Below are 18,784 nucleotides of genomic sequence, written 5' to 3' on the forward strand. Positions count from 1 at the left end.
CCAGGAATACAAAGTTGATTTGACATTCAAAAATCAATGGACTGAATTTCTGATTTTAGCTCCAATATATAAAGAGCTTGAAAGTCATCTCTCCAGTTCTTCTAAAAGAAAAAAAGCTGAATGAATTAAAAATCAACATCTCTTCTTGGATCCATCAGAGAATTGAGGTCACAGGGCAGATCACTGCCCTGAAAATTGGCAAGACATGAAAACAGAGGATCACAGTTCACCACAATCAGAATCCACTGGAGCTATAAAGTTATAAAGTGAAAGGAACACTTAAACAGTAATTGAAATTGCTGGAGACTGAGTATGAACTCCCTTGAGAGTTAAAAAAAAAAACCCTAAAGATACAGTTTTAGGGGGGACTCCTACATTGTTGTGAGTTTTACATCTAGGCACCCCACCAGGTTTCCCCAGTGAAGACTAGAGAAAAATAGCCTCTGCTCCCAGGTGAGTGGGGGCAGGGAGTAAAGGGAGGGGGAAGAACTAACCATTTTGAAATAAGCCTGGAGCATTCTGTTCTCTATAACAAAGGGTAGTCCTCAAGGAAAGCTATTTTACCAGAACCTGATCTGACCTATCAGAAGGGCAGTTAGACAGCTCTGGTCCCCTCTAGCCTTCCTGTCTCACATAAGAGCAGAAAGAAAAACAGCTAAGAATCCTTCCTGATGGTCATACTTCAGGGACCCAGGCCCACTAAAATACTGGGATTTAATCATAAGATTATAGAATGGTTTCCCTCCCCTGTACCTTACTACCACATTAACAAGGCTCCAGTATAATAACAGTGGATTACCACTGAGAGAGGTACAAGGCAGAGACTCAATTTAAGAAAGAGTTTCTAGGGAAACCCAAAGACCGTAGGGAAGACAAAAGCAAGGATACTAGAGGAAACTCAACCTCTGCAATACACAGCTATAGGAAACATTAAGGATAGCGTAACTCCTAGCCAGATAAAACATAAAATCTCACACTAAATTTACGTTTACCTCAGTTCCTATTACCCAATACATCATGTCAAGCTTTCAAAAAAAAAGTACAAAGCATGTTAAAAGGCAAGAAAAAACTCAGTCTGAAGAGACAAAGCAGGTGTCAGAACCTGACTCAGATATGGTAGAGATTCTGGAATTATTGGACCAGAAATTTTAAATAACTATGATTAATAAGCTAAGGGCTCTAATGGAAAAAGTGGACAACATGCATGAACAGATAGGTAATATAATTAGAAAGGTGAAGAAAAAAGAATTAAAACAAAAGGCTAGAAACCAAAACCACTGTAACAGAAATTAAGAATGCCTTCCATGGTATCAACAATAGACTAGACACAGCTGAGGAAAGAGTTGGTGAACTTAAAGAAATACCAGTAGAAATTCCCAAACTTAAATGAAAAGAGAAAAAAAAATTTTAATGTGGAATAGGATGTCCAAGAACTAGGGGTCAATTACAAAAGGTGTAGCATATACATACTGGGAAGAAGGAAAAGAAAGAGAGATGGAGCAGAAGAAATATTTGAATTAACTATGGCTGAGAATTTTCCAAAATTAAAGACAGATACCAAACTACAGATCCAGGAATCACAGAACACCATGCAGGATTAATATCCCCAAAATCTACATTTAAGTATATCATATTCAAACCATGGAAAATGAAAGACAAGGAGAAAATCTTGAAAGAAACCAAATGGGGAAAAAAAATCACCTTACCTATAGAGAATCAAGAATATGAATTACACCAGACTTCTCTCCAGGAACCATCTAAGCAAGAAGGGAGTGGAATTAAACATTTAAGTGTTGAAAGAAAAAAACCCACAGAATTCTGAATCTGGTGAAATTATCCTTCAAAAGTGAAAAGAGAAATTAGGACTTTCTCAGACAAACAAAACCTGAGGGAAGTTGTTGCCAATAGAAATGCCTTGCAAGAAATGTTAAAAGTAATGTTATTTGAAAGTTGACTTAGGGGATCTCCTGGTGGTCCAGTGGTTAGGACTCCATGCCCTCACTGCCAAGGGCCCAGGTTCAATCCCTGGTCAGGGAGCTAAAATCCCACAAGCCACACAGTGTGGCAAAAAAAACCCACAAAAGCAAAAAAAAAAAAAAAAAAAGTGTACTTAGATTATACTGCAAACTCTAGAGCAATCACCAAAAGAACATTGCTGGTAGGAATGTAAAATGGTGTAGCCAGTATGAAAAAGTTCGCCGTTTCCTTAAAAACTTAATCATACAGTTACTATATAACCCAGCAATTCCAATCCTAGGTATCCAAGAGAAATAAAAACATAAGTTCACACAAAAACTTGTATATGAATGCTCATAGGAGAAGCATTTATAATAGCCAAAGTGTGGAAACAATTCAAAATAGCCATCAACAGTGAATGGATTTTTTTTTAATGTGGTATATGCAATGGAATATTATTTGACTATGAAAAGGAATTAACTACTAATACATGCTACAACATGAGTGAACCTTTAAAATATGCTAAGTTAAAGAAACCAGACACAAAAGATCACATATTACATGATTCCATTTACATGAACTGTTCAGAATAGGCAAATCTATAGAGACAGAAAGTAGATTAGTAGTTGCCAGGGTCTTGGAGGGAAGGAGAACTGCGGAATGACTGCCTAATGGGTACAGAGTTTCTACTTGGGATGATGAAAATGTTCCAGAATTAGACAGTGGTAATGTTTGCACAACACTGTGAATATAATAAAAACATTGAATTGTAAACTGAATTGTGCAGTATATATTTCCAGCTACTTTTGAAAAGCAATGTAATTAATATTTATAGAATAAAGATGATCTTATTAGACACAGAAAAAGCACTTGATAAAGTCAGTACTCATTCAAAATAAAAATTCTCAGAAAACTAGGAATAAAGGGACCTACCACAACCTCATAAGGAAATCTATGACAAACCTACAGTTAACATAATATTTGATAGTGAAAGAGGGAAAACTTTCTTCCTAAATCCAAGAACAAGCAAGGATGTTCTCACTCGCTGTTATTCAACATTGTGCTGGAGGCCCTAATAGGGATAATAAGGCAAAAGAAAAAGAAAGGAAGGAAGGGAGAATGGCATGCAGACTGGCAAGGATAAGAAACATAAGAAACAGAAATCATGGAATATCATTGTGACTTGAAGATAGCTCAGTATTTCTTAGACAGGACACAGGAAGAAATAAGTGTAAGAGAAAAATAATTGAAAATTTGGAATTTATCAAAATTTTAAAATTCTACTCATCTGAAGATACAATTAAAGAAAATGAATAGGCAAACCACAGAACAGGAGAAAAGATTCAAGAACATATATCAGACAACTGTTATCTTGGGTCTATAAAAAATTTCTTACAAACAAAAATAAAAGACAACCCAATGAAAACATGTTCAACATCAATAGTCGCCAGAAAAATCAAACTTTGAAAAATGGTCTGGGGGGAGTTCCCTGGCAGTCCAGTGGTTAGGACTCTGCACTTCCACTGCAGGGGGCATGGATTCCATCCCTGGTTGGGGAACTAAGATCCCACAAGCTGCCTGGCATGGCCAAAAAAAGGAAAAGAAAAGAAAAAAAAGAAAAATGGTCTGGCAGCTTCTTATAAAACTATACCTCTTATTTATGACCCAGCAATTCTAGTCTTTAGTATCTACCCAAAGAAACAAGAATGTTATTCAAACTTTATCCTTAGTAACTTCATTCAAATGAGATAAAAAGGAAACTAAATGTCCATCAACACAAAAATGGATGAACAAATTATGGTGTAATCACACAATGGAATACTCTAGTACACAATGGAATGGAATAAAAAGAACAAAACAGTGATACATGCAACAAATGGATGAATACCAAAAGTAGTATGCTGAATGAAAGAAGACCTAAAAGAGATCATAATTTATATTTTATTAACTTATATTAATTTTTTAAATAAAATTCTAAAATGAGCAAAACTAATTTATGGTAGAAAACATCAGAACACTGGTTGCCTCTGGTGGGTGGAGACAGGAATTGACTAGGAAGGAGCAGAAGGCAACTTTCTGGGACAATGAAAATATTTATACCTTAATAGAGATTTGAGGGCTTCCCTGGTGGTGCAGTGGTTAAGAATCCGCCTGCCAAAGCAGGGGACACAGGTTCGAGCCCTGGCCCGGGAAGATCCCACATGCCGCGGGGCAACTGGGCCCGTGAGCCACAATTACTGAGCCTGCGCATCTGGAGCCTGTGCTCCACAACGGGAGAGGCTGCGACAGTAAGAGGCCCGCGCACCGTGATGAAGAGTGGTCCCCGCTCGCCGCAACTAGAGAAAGCCCTCGCACAGAAACGAAGACCCAACACAGCCCAAAATAAATAAATAATTTTTTTAAAAAATTATAAAAAATAATAGAGATTTGAGTGACAGTAACTTTAATATACGGATCAGTCCCCTTACATGTCACCAATCTCTCAGTACCACCTTCACCACTCCTACACTGGTGCAATCACACGCCTCTACCCATTCAAACACCCCAGGCTGAGCCACCCCCACTTGCCCCCCACGTGGACAACCTTCTCAGCCCACTCTGCCTCCAACACGCTGCTCTGGGCCACGGCGGCTCACCAACACGTGCCTGCCTCATTCAGCACCATCTAGGGACTTTAGGGGGAAGGGCTGTTCTTTTACATTGGAAAAGACCCTTCCATTTCATCTGAGCCTTCAGAGACACTACGATGTAGGCAAGGTATGTCATTTTAACCCATTTTACAGGGTACAAAAAGTTAAAAATCTTCTCCCAAGTTTCTTATTGGCAGGTGGGTAGGTAGTTTTAAATTAATACAAAAGCAGAAAAAATAATATAACTCCATGTATCCATCACCAGCTTCCACAGTTTCCAACACTCTGACACTACCATTCCATATATTGCCCACCAATTTTTTTTTTTTTTTTTTTTTTTTTTTTGCGGTACGTGGGCCTCTCACCACTGCGGCCTCTCTCGCTGCGGAGCCTACGCACAGGCTCAGCGGCCATGGCTCACGGGCCCAGCCACTCCGCGGCATGTGGGATCTTCCCGGACCGGGGCACGAACCCGCATTCTCTGCATCGGCAGGCGGACTCCCAACCACTGGGCCACCAGGGAAGCCCCCCTCACCGATTTTTTTTCTGGATTATTTTCAAGCATATCCCAGACATCATAAAAATTTCTCCTTAAATGTTAGCTTTTATCACTAAAAATTAGACCTTTTAAAAATATATATATAACCACTACATCAATAACACATTCAGCAGAATTCACAATAATTTATTGATAGTTTTCAATACCACTCGGTCTTCAGTTACCACCACTTGTTTCACAAATACATTTTAACAGGTGGCTTTTTCAAACCAGAATCCAAATAAGGTTATTATTGTTTTTAAAATCTCTATTGTATCTACAGTTATTTTTCCTTTATAATTGTTATTTTTCCCTATTTTTTTTATTGGTCTTGCCAAAGGTCTACCAGCTTTGATTTTGTTAATCTTCACTATTATTTTTTGTGGCTGTAGTTCTTTTTTTAAACTGTGCTAAAATCTACTGTCTTAACCATTTTAAGTGTACAATTCCATGATATTAAGTACATTCACAGTGTTGTGCAACCATTACCACTATCCATTTCTAGAACTTAGAAATGAGCAATTTTATAAGGAGACCCAAGAGAGTGACTTTAGCTCTTCATGACAACTTCTATCCTGAAGAATAGGTTAAATGCAGAGTTCAGAAGAGATATTTACAAATTCATTAGCAGTTTCCAATTTCATGCCAATTTTTAAAGCTCTGACCTAGATCACAGTTAGGCAGGTTTAACCTGCATTTAATAAATGTCATTTATAGGAAGGATATATAACTTCATTAAATCCTCATCCAAATAAACTGTCAGGGTCCCACCTACTAGGTATTGATCTTTTATATTCAACACCCCATCAAACAGCATCACATAGTAAATGGAATTGCTGATTTCATCCCAGCATTCATAGAATTATAAAACTGTTTCTCAAGTCTAACTCACTAATGAATGGCATCTCAATTTACAAGCTCTGGTTTACTTTTTGAAATGTTTGCACCCCATCAACAGTCACAACCTCACTGAGCCACTTTCCTTCCTATTAATTAGAAGAGATACAAATAACTCTTAGGAGAATAACTAGCAAGCTGTTGGCAAGCTTCTTTGAAAATGTATTGGGATTAAAGCAATTAGCAAAAGTGTAACCTGATTAAAACAATTGGAAAATTGAAGAGAACCTCAGGGATACAATTTGCTCCTGTATTCTACTGGCAAGACATTGAAATAAAATGTGATATATATTTTTTTAACTAAGTATTCATTCAGGAAAATCCAAAGGATAAGAAAGCAGACATCCTGAACATTGCATGGGATATGCCACATGAGATTTGGTTTATGGCATCATAACTCACTGTCTTAGAAAATGTGAGAGATCCAGTCAGTGACGGACAGGCCGCTAAGTACTCTGAGGAATGGGTCTCCATTATAATGAGATTCATTTCTGATTGAAAAAATTCATAGAAGTGAAGAAGTGAGAAAAGGGGAAGAAGTAATCCTATTTTTATGTCTCATCCAAATATGTAGATAACACTGGAAAACCTGCATGGGGAATAAGGTATGAAATTACTTTCACAGTATATGAACATCATGGTCACTGCTAGACTGTCATAATATTCTTTAAGGGATGTCTTATTCCAGGACTTTAGATTTCAGCTCTTGGCTGATAGCAGCCTACAAGACATCAGCATGAATTAAACATGGAAGGTTCACAAAACTCTAAATGAAACAAGGGAAGGTTGTTAAAGTTTGGCTTCTTAGAGGTACAATTAAAATAAGATATGATAGAAAATCCTTCTCAGAGACAAAGGAAGCAGTTTTACAGAGGAGTAAACAAAGATGCTGCAAATGTAATTATCTTAATTAAATAGGAATAAGTGAAAATGGATGACTGAGCAATTTTACTTCTGCAACTGATTTTCTTGATTTGTAGAAGGAACAAGAAAACCAGCTCCAGAGCCAATGCTTTAACCATTCATTGATGGAAAATGTGAGTGTCTACCATGCTCTGGCAGTAGGTTAGATGCTAGGGATACAACGGGGTAAAAAAAAACATGTTCCCATCTTCATGAAGCTTGCATCCTGGTAGAAGAGATGATAAATAAGTAGATACTTTTTTTTAAATAGTAAGTTGGACAGAAGCACATAAAACAAATAATTATAGCAGTTTTAGCAGAAACAACATGCCAGAGGAGAAATGAGTGGTGACTCTCTGGTCACTAATTATTATGCATGTATCTTCACTTACTGGGTGGAGGTTTTTCACAAGAGTCAGCCAGACCCCCACAGACTCATTTCATTAATGATGCTTGTTATGGTTGCAAATTAAAATAAGACAATAGTCGTATGTGTCAAGCACTCAGGAAGCTGAGCTGTTCTGGAAGCCTCCCTAGCTATGACAAAGGGTGAGATCCAAACAATCTATTTTTACAAAAACACATAAATGCAGACACATTCAGAGAAGACAAGGAAGTGCAATATATGCAACATAACTCTGCATTGTGCTACAAGACAGAAATGGCTCTAGAAAATGTGTCCCTAACACAGCAATTTTTATTCCTTACTTGGCCAGTTGCACTCTCCTGTGCTCTTCATCTCATTACAGAGAAAAAAGCAGTCGACGTCGAGCTCCAGCTTCCCCACCACACTCCTCCCTGATCAAGCCCTGATTGGTGTGGGTTAAGGAAGCCTCCATTCTCCGCCCAGCCCATTCCCTCAGCCTATAAATGCTTATCCTGAAGACTGGAAGTCCCGCCCAACATCCTCCTTTGGAGTTAGACATTGAGAGCCTCAGTTCATATTCAAATGTGCTATACAAGTCCACCTGAGCCATTACCTGACTGAGTATGAGAATCACCTGAAAGGCTTATAGAATTTTTTTTTTTTTTTTTTTTGGTGTCACAGATTATGATTTCATTGGTTGGGACAGAGCTCAGCATGGATACATTTGAAAAGCCACCCAGGTGTTTTTCTTGTTGCAGCCAGGGCTAGGAACCACTGTGCTAATGCTTTAGTATAAATTAGTTTGTCCCTTTAAACAACAGAGGCCAAAGAGAAGAGAACCCATTTCACCAGGAGGGGACAGATAGGCAGGGAATAAGCAGAGTACCAACCTCTGGAGTGGGTGCAGAAGTGGAGAGCCTTGAGGAGCCAGGGGTCATGAAAAGACACAGGGAACATTGGAGGAAGCACAGAATATCTGCGCCTCTGAACAAGACCCCAGTGAGACAATATGTTCTTCATCTCTGGAGCATGGGTTGTGGGATTAAATAGGGCTGATCCTGGGGAGGAGCTGTGTAATGGAAAAATTCAGCTCTCCTGTGTTTCTCCTTTACTCTTCCCATTACTACCACACAACACTTCTGACACCAGGGGTGTGGGGGGTTTTCCCACACCAAGCAATTCTCTGTGACACCAACTGAGTGGCCTACGGTTTAACTCAATTCTGACGCTACCTACCTGGAGACAACGTAAGATCCCACAGTTATGGGCTCAGTCAGGACTACCACCCACTTCAGATGCCAATCACAAGTAGTGAGCCCCCAGGTTACCCATTTTCTGTCCCACTTGGCTACAAGTCCAAGGTTCCCATGACCTCCTCTACCTTGGATTCAATTATTTGCCAGAACTGGCTACAGAACTCAAGGAAACACTTACTTACGTTTACCAGTTTATTGTATAATAAAGGATATGAGGAAGCATACAGATGAACAGCCAGATGAAGATCAGGTACACAGGGCAAGGTCTGAAAAGGTCCCAACTGCGGGAGCTTCCGCCTCCAAAGAGCTGGAGTGTCTCACCCTCCTGGTATGTGGATATGTTCAACCTGGAAACTCTCTGAACCCTGTACACAAACATTTGATATTTTAGACATATTATTCTTAAAGGGAAACTTCAAAGCAGAAAAGGCATTAATTGCCCTATCAATCATCTTGATCTTTGTTATGTAACAAATATTTCAAAGAAAAATTGTTGTTCATTGCACATTGATATTGTCGAAGAGTGCATCCCAAAACATCTTTCTATTGAGTGTTAGCATACATGTTGCTTCTGATAAGCTCATTTTCATTCATGCTTTGATTTTGGATTTGACATTGAAATTGATATTGCTTTTGCTAATACAGATCTTAGATCATTTGTGATTGTATATCAGCATATTCCACATAAATATACACATCTTTTCTATTAAAGTGTTTATAATTTTAGATACCAGAAAACACCAGCGAACATTTTTGGGTATATTCTAATAGCCTGAAATTCAGATCTTCTAGAAAAGTTAGCAGCACTACCAGAAATCATGTGTCAAAACTGCCAATGTAAGAACTATTTTACCTACAAAACTTATTTCTTGGAACACCACTCATATAATTTGCACATAGTTTATAATGCATGTAAACTTATTAATATTAATATCTCTTTTATTTATAAAAATGACTCACTATGAAAAGCAGACAAGGCCACAAACACCCAGTTATGTCATCAGCTCTAAGACTGAATGATTATATCATGACCACTTCCCTCCTATGTGCTCCTGTACCAGCTCCCAGAAATGTCAAACTTAACTTTCAACTTCACATGTCAGGTTTCCTGTTCTTGCTTTTAACTTGACTTCAGTGAATTCCTTCAAACCAGTAATATCTCTATATTGACTGTTAAGCTTTAATTCCTTCCGGATCTGGAATTTTAAAGAACATACAAGTCCCAAGAGCTACAAGGAAGGATTCCTACATGGAAATACTAAGGCTGATCAATAACTGATTAATAAATACAGGCAATAAATAAAATGTAAAAGTGTTCAAGGTCCCCCAACTGTGGCACCATGCTCTAGTAAAGCACTTACTTTAGGTCCACATGTATGAACTAAAATAGAGTTTACCATCCCTAGCTTCTGGGATTTACCCAAGGGCAGGAGCTTCCCACCATGCTAAGGGACTCCTCAACATCCTCAAGAATCCAAGGAGATGACCCAGAGGGATACGAAGGAAAGGTGGGGGAAACTTTCATCCTGGGCATCTCCACTTATTTCTGTTGCCTTCAGCATAAGACTTTCTGCTTTGGGGGCGGGGGTGGAGGGAGGTCTTTGAAAGTGTGAAACAATTGATATGGGAAACACTCAGCACAGTACTAGGAACACAGTCGACTCTTCTGGTTTGTTTAAATAAAATCCTTCAAAAGTAATATCCTGGCCTTGTCCCTTCTCCCTGAAAATCCACTTAGAGGGTCATTCATTTTCACTAGATATTAACCGTCTTGGGTTGATCTGCATCCCCTCGTCTCATCCCCTATGATACACACTGGCATTGAATTCCTTCCTTTGGCAATCCTGTTCCACTGTTAATAGAAGCTTGTGAGCGGTCAGCCTGATTTCATTATGACACTTCTAATCATTCTGCAGGGCCCAACTCAACAGCCACAGAGTCCACAGGGCAAGGAAGAGGAAAGGACCATGATGCCAGTTCAGTTCTAGCACTCCACAGGCTTCGTTGTGTCAGTAAAATTTGGCCAATGACCCAGAACACACTAACCAGGAATTCACAGCCAAGAAACATGAAAACTGAAGAAACCCCATAAATGAACCTCCTTTCTACCAGCCTTCTTCTAGCCATTCATTTTGTCATCCTTTAATTTCACCTGCTCACTTCCTTTTTACCTCCTTTCTTCTCCTCTCCTCCTGTCATCTCTCTCTCTTCTCTTCTTCATTTGCTCCTCTGCTTACTTTTCCCCCCACAAAAAAAATTGATATAGACAAATAAAAAGAGCATAAACATGGAAGTCAGGTGAAAGGAAATAAAGGTTGAAAAATGGAAAGCACATACACATTAAATCATTTCTTGCTGTGTGTCCTTGGCAACGTGTTTAACTTCTCTGAGCTTTATTTCCACTATGAAGAAATAACATGTTATGAGAATTAAATGGGAATAATATATATATATATAATCTCTATTATATGTATTATATGTAAATCTCTATTATATGTATATTAAGGTTAAGTATTAAAAGTACTCAATAACTGGTAACTACTATTATTTATTATCAGCAGCAACATAATTTGCTATCTTTTGTAGGCTCTCTCTTTGTCCGCATACTGTGCTCCTTTAAACCCTCTTTGCCTCCCACCATCTTGCATCCTCCAGAGATGATGTTCATGATTATGATAATGATGGGGGAGAGGGAGGGGAGTGATTTGCAATTCATTTTGTGTTCACGATGTGCTATATCCCATGCTAGATGTTTAACACACATTATCTGATTTAATTCTTACAATAATGCTACTAGGTAGTCACAGTATTAGCATTATCCTCATTCTACAGATGAGAAATGGGGCTTAGAGAGTTTAATTAACTGGACCAAAGTTCGCACAACTAATAAGTTACAGTTGCAGAATTTGAAACTAGTGTCTGTGTCCTTAAACACTATAAAACTTGCCTGCATGAGATACTTCTACACAATCAAAGGCAAACACGTCAGCAGTGGCATGCCTCATTTTATATTTAGAGTTAAGGGGTTTTTATATAAATACAGGGATATAAATGCTTACAAAGTAAAGCACTATGGAGAGAGAGAGACTGTCAAGTGGCAGTGCAGGTGCCTGACTGAGCTTCCCCATGAATCCCTAAATTTTTAGTGTTGGATGGGCTCAGGATCTATGTTGTGCTCTTGAGGTTTAATTGGGGAGAGTTCATGGTTCCTTTCTGTTCCCTTCAAGTACCACTTACTTCACCCCAAAGACTAAGGAATATTGTTATAGATTGGTCAAGTTCCTGGACTACAGTTCTAAGAGGTAGAGAGAGCTTCCAAAGGGATTGAAGTGCAAGCATACATGATCATGGTTTCTCTTTAAATATACTTTATTCCTAGAGATTCAAGAGAGCAGAGGTGGAACTGGCTCAAAGAAGGTCTGAATAAATCTTCCACTTTATTTTGGACTGAGAGAAAGCAAGGTGATCTCAAGCAACTGGCTTGGAAAAATGAACAGGTTGTACATAAAAGGAACCCCACCACCACCACCACCACACACACACACACACACGCGCGCACACACACACACACAACCAACAAGGGTAGTGCTTAAACTAGAGAAAATAGGAGAAGAAAGTAAAGTAACAGAAATATCTTAAGGGATCTCCTCCTTCATGATAAAATCCTCACAGACCTAAGGAACTCCAGATGAAAAGGTACTATGGCATAATAACAGTACAAGGCCCAGAAAGACTTAGAATCATGCTAGACAAAAAAATACAGAGATCATGGAACTATTCTCAGGAGTGTACCTGTTACAAATGTAGGGTATCTTGCTGCAAGAGGGAATGAGTGTTAAATCCCTAAAGAAACCCACACTGTATGGACTGAATTGTTCCCTCAAAATTCATATCTCGAAGCCCTAACCCCCAATGCAGCTACATTTGGAGACAGAGCATTTAAGGAGGTAATTAAGGTTAAGTGAGGTCATAAGGGTGGGGCCCTAATAAGACTGGTGTCCTTAGAAGAAGAAGAGATACCAGAGAGCTCTCTCTCCCTCTCTCTCTCCACTCTCCACGTGCACACAGAGGAAAGGTCATGTAAGGACATAGAAAGAAGGCAGCTCTCTCTCTGCAAGCCAAAAAGAGAGCTCTCACCAGAAACTGAATCTGCCAGCCCCTTGATCTAGGACTTCAAGCCTCCGGTACTATGAGAAAATAAATTTCTGTTGTTTAGGACACCCAGTCTGTGGTATCTTTTTATGGCAGCCTGAGCTGACTAATACACTCACTAAAATTCAACAATGGAACCCAAGGAAGTAGGAAATCAAGAAGAAGATGGAAAGAAAATTTAGGAGTTTTAAACAAGAAAATGGACACCAAAAGGAAGAAGGAGATTTCAGAAAAAACCTTAGGATGGGCAATGCCACTCTAGCAGGTTGCTAAATTTTGCAAAAAGACAGGAGCCCCCTGTGGAGAAAAGACAATTTGTAACAGGGGTGGACTTCCCCCCAGAATGTAAGAGCTTTTGTGTCACAATTAACATTCTGATGGGAGATTCCTCCCAATGGAGTTGTATGTTCACGTGTCCTCCACTCTAGAAAACTGGCCTAGATTGATTACCACCTGGCAATGCTGGAAACAAGAAATCTCTGTATTTTGCTCTCCTGTTGACTCTATCTATCAACTTCTCCCATATGACTCGCTTAGTCTATGGTTCATATCAACAGTGTAGGTCTAGAATACAATATATTTTAATTTCCAACTCATACTTTCTTGAAGGACGTGTTACTATAAAGGAAACTACTGTTGTGATTAAGAGTGGCTGAAGCATGAATATTTGTTGCTGCAATTTTAGGTGTTATCTGTATTGTTGGAACTGCAGAACTGTAAGACACATTTGGAAGCTAGAATTAAATTACTTCAAATTTTGAGATGTTTGGTGGTGTTGAAGAAGCAACCTCAGTTCCAGAGGAAGGCAGCTGCTATAGGAGAAACCCAGATTCCAAATAGGCCACCACTGACAGCAAATGAATCCACCAGGAAAAAATGGTTGTTATACATATTTAGGGACTTTAATCTTTTTATGGCAACAAGAAGAAAGGAGATCCATTTTATTATACTAGTTTCTCAGGTGAAACAAGGGATTGACTTACTAGGGAATTTCATACTGTTCAACTTTAGGTTAATTATGTTATAGCATTATAAAGCTATATCCTATATAGCTAAAACCTATATCCATCATTTATTAGCATGTTGTTGTAGCAAATTACTTGATGTCTCTGATCCTCAGGTTTCTCAACTGTAAAATGAGATAGATAATAATACTAACCACCCGAGAAAGTTAATGTGAGAATTGAGTTAAACAATGCCTGAAAAGTGCCTAGCCCATAATAATTGCTCAATAAATGTTAGATGCTCTTATAATAATCTTTTTTTTTTTCCTCTGGACTTTACTCTGGGGCAAATAGTAAAATACTGTCTGGTCACTGGGTTTGAGAAGTAGGGGAGGAGGAGGAACATCTAGCACTGAATGAGTACTTAACTGTGTGCTAGACACTGTACTGAGTGCCAAGACAGACTATTTTTTTTAATTTTAGTTATTATTCAATTATTATGTATTTGTATTTGTATTTGTATTTATTATTTATTACTCAGCCCAACCTTATGGAGTAGGTACCATTACTTTAAAGACAATGAAACTGAGGTTCAGAAAGACTAAGCATTTTACTAAGGTCAACACAGGTAGTAATTAGTGACTCTAGGAGTGGAAACCCCAGTGATAAGACTCCAGAGACAGGGCTTCCCTGGTGGCACAATGGTTGAGAGTCCACCTGCCGATGCAGGGGACATGGGTTCATGCCCCGGTCTGGGAGGATCCCACGTGCCGCGGAGCGGCTGGGCCCATGAGCCATGGCCACTGGGCCTGCGTGTCCGGAGTCCAGGGACTATCATCGTGACAAGGATCAAATAAAACATATTTCAACAAAATTAAAGTCAAAAATAAAGAGGATGACTTCTCAGGTACTGTACAGAGTGGTACTGGAGCTAACCTCAAAAAGGGTCTTTGGACAATGTCAGAGGCCTTCATAAAAGCCTTGAAAGACCAAGCTGCCCATCTCATGGCCACAAGTGCAGAGGCAGACTGAGCCAGTGATATCAGTGGGATCAGGACCCTGATATTTTCCTGACCTTCACATCTCATTCTACTCTGGGATGAAAAGTTTGTCTCTGGATTGACCTCTGTCCTTGAATGTGCACTTTCAAGGGAGTTAAAGATAATGGGCATACATGTATGTTCTTTCCTTGTATATCCTTGATTCCTTGAAGCTGGAGAAGGAAGATAAGAACAGGACCTGCTCTGTCCTGCAGGAAAATCTGTCCATCTCTGCTTCATTTTGGCTCCCTTCTCCCTTTTTAGACCTACATCATCCCAACTGGTAAGAAAAGATGAGTTTGGAGATGACTCCTTCCTAAGGGCTTCTAGAGCTTCTTATTCTTTTATTCATTGCTGGATGCTCTGGCCTTTGCCATTGGAGCATAAAGATCCGAGACTCGGGGTGCACTTAATGGAAAGGAAGCAGAATAGATTAGTGGTTATTATCCTTGACTACACATTAGAATCCACCTTGTTAGGTTTTTTAAATTCTATTGGCCAAACCACATATTATACCAAATCAGCCAGTATCTCTGGTGGCAGAAAAGAGGAGAACCAAAAAAACAGTGTTTTGTTTTGTTTTTTGTTTGTTTTGTTTTAATCTCAGATCACTCCAATGGACAACTAGTGAAAAAGACCACATAACCTGTTTTGGTTCCAAATATCAGAACCACCCTTGGGATGGAAAAAAATGTTTTCTGTATGACCCAATATAGAACATTAAAGTTCTACAACAGGGTTAAGGGTCAGAGTCAGAGTATAATAAAGAATGCTCCTGGGTGCCACCATTTTATCCTATTAATATATATTCCATTTGGAGACTTTGAATGATTAAACCGGAATAGTATGTATTCCAAGGTTTTGGGTCATATACAACCCTCTAACCACATGATATTTCTCACAAATTGCAGAGACCACATTTCTCTCCAATTACAATTGTGCTCTTTCCCTATCCCTTTTTCCTCTTTAGCAACACTTGAGCTGGAAATTAGGTTCTATATAATCATGATATTGTTCCATGAAATATCAGGAATGATTTTTTTTAAGTATCATAAAAACACTTCCAAGAGGAGGAAATGCTTATATCTGACAGAAATGTAATAGGTCAACCAAAACTTCTATTTATGCATCATGAAACAAAAATAAAGTTCTGTTTGTCCTAGAACTATGACAAAAAGTACAAATTATCTTCACCAAGGAAGAAAAATTTTAACTAATAATATCAAAGTATGCACAGAGAAGTTAAACAGCAGTATCAGACTGAAATAACATGGCCATAGAAATGTGGCTCTCACCTTAGTTCACACATTGACACATTACAACCTCATAGTGAGCATTTTAAAGATGAGTTAAACCAGAATCTGTAGAGATGAGACCCATGCATGAGGTTGATGGGGTGTTTTTTTTTTTTTTTTTTCCTTCAAGCTCCCCAGAGGACTCCAATATTCAGCCAAAATTAAGAACCAATGCTCAGGACTTCCCTGGTAGAGCAGTGGTTAAGAAACCACCTGCCAATGCAGGGGACACGGGTTCAATCCCTGGGCCGGGAAGGTCCCACATGCCACAGAACAATGAAGCCCGTGTGCCACAACTACTGAGCTTGCGCTCTAGAGCCCATGAGCCACAACTACTGAGCTCGCATGCCACAACTACTGAAGCCTGCGCACCTAGAGCCTGTGCTGCACAACGAAGAGCAGCCCCCACTCACCACACCTAGAGAAAGCCTGCACACAGCAATGAAGACCCAACGCAGCCAAAAAACAAACAAACAAACAAACAAACAAACAAAGAACCAATGCTCAAGCAGTGTTTCAGAACCTTGGACAGCTAGATATAGAATAGGCAGTAGTAAGACAAAATAATAATAAATTGAGACATTGTTCACTTTTTACTAAAGAGACAGAAAAGTAGAAGAAAACAGGAAGAGGGAAAAAAAGCACACCCACAGACTAGAAGAAAATATTTGCCAATGATGTGACTGACAAGGGAATAGTCTCCAAAATTTACAAACAGCTCATGTGGCTTAATATCATCAAAACAAACAACCCAGTCAAAAAATAGGCAGAAGACCTAAATAGACATTTTTCCAAGGAAGACATATGGATGGCCAAGAGGCACATGAAAAGATGTTCAACATTGCTAATGATTAGAGAAATGCAAATCAAAACTACAATAAGGATTTTTGGTAGAGGAAGCAAGAATATACAATGGAGAAAAGACAGCTCCTTCAATAAGTGGTATTGGGAAACCTGGACAGCTACATGTAAAAGAATGAAATTAGAGCACTCCCTAACACCATACACAAAAATAAATTCAAAATGGATTAAAGACCTAAATGTAAAGCCACACACTATAAAACTCTTAGAAGAAAACATAGGCAGAACACTTTATGACATAAATCACAGCAAGATCCTTTTTGACCCACCTCCTAGAGAAATGGAAATAAAAACAAAAATAAACAAATGGGACCTAATAAAACTTCAAAGCTTTTGCACAGCAAAGGAAACCATAAACAAGATGAAAAGACAACCTGCAGAATGGGAGAAAATATTTGCAAATGAAGCAACTGACAAAGGATTAATCTACAAAATTTATAAGCAGCTCATGCAATTCAATATCAAAAAAACAAACAACCCAATCCAAAAAATGGGCAGAAGACCTAAATAGACATTACTCCAAAGAAGATATACAGATTGCCAACAAACACATGAAAGGATGCTCAACATCACTAATCATTAGAGAAATGCAAATCAAAACTACAATGAGGTATCACCTCACACCAGTAAGAATGGCCATCATCAAAAAATCTACAAACAATAAATGCTGGAGAGGGTATGGAGAAAAGGGAACCCTCTTGCACTGTTGGTGGGAATGTAAATTGATACAGCCACTATGGAGAACAGTATGGAGGTTCCTTAAAAAAACTAAAAAGAGGGGCTTCCCTGGTGGCGCAGTGGTTGAGAATCCGCCTGCCGATGCAGGGGACGCGGGTTCGTGCCCCGGTCCGGGAAGATCCCACATGCCGCGGAGCGACTGGGCCCGTGAGCCATGGCCGCTGAGCCTGCGCGTCCGGAGCCTGTGCTCCACAACGGGAGAGGCCACGACAGTGAGAGGCCCGCGTACCAAAAAAAAAAAAAAACTAAAAAGAGAACTACTATACGACTCAGCACTCCCACTACTGGGCATATACCCTGAGAAAACCATAATTCAAAAAGAGTCATGTACCACAATGTTCATTGCAGCTCTATTTACAATAGCCAGGACATGGAAGCAACCTAAGTGTCCATCGATAGATGAATGGATAAAGAAGATGTGGCACATATATACAATGGAATATTACTCAGCCATAAAAAGAAATGAAATTGAGTTATTTGTAGTGAGGTGGATGGACCTAGAGACTGTCACACAGAGTGAAATAAGTCAGAAAGAGAGAAAAAAATACCATATGCTAACATATATATATGGAATCTAAAAAAAAAAAAAGGTTCTGAAGAACCTAGGAGCAGGACAGGTATAAAGACGCAGACACAGAGAATGGACTTGAGGACATGGTGAGGGGGAAGGGTAAGCTGGGACGAAGTGAGAGAGTGGCATGGACATATATACACTACCAAATGTAAAATAGCTAGCTAGTGGGAAGCATCTGCATAGCACAGGGAGATCAGCTTGGTGCTTTGTGACTACCTAGAGGGGTGGGATAGGGAGGATGGGAAGGAGACGCAAGACGGAGGAGATATGGGGATATATGTATATGTATAGATGATTCACTTTGTTATACAGCAGAAACTAACACACCATTGTAAAGCAAATATACTCCAATAAAGATGTTAATAAAAATTACAATGAGGGACTTCCCTGGTGGTGCAGTGGTTAAGAATCTGCCTGCCAGTGCAGGGGACATGGGTTCAATCCCTGGTCCAGAAAGATCTCACATTCCGCAGAGCAAATAAGCTCATGCACCACAACTACTGAAGCCTGCGAGCCACAAGTACTGAGCCCACAAACCACAACTACTGAGCCTGAGCTCTAGAGCCTGCACACCACAACTACTGAAGTCCACAGGCCTAGAACCCCTGCTCCGTAAAAGAGAAGCCACCACAA

This window comes from Kogia breviceps, chromosome 2, assembly GCF_026419965.1.
Source record: "Kogia breviceps isolate mKogBre1 chromosome 2, mKogBre1 haplotype 1, whole genome shotgun sequence".
Taxonomy (NCBI): Eukaryota; Metazoa; Chordata; class Mammalia; order Artiodactyla; family Physeteridae; genus Kogia; species Kogia breviceps.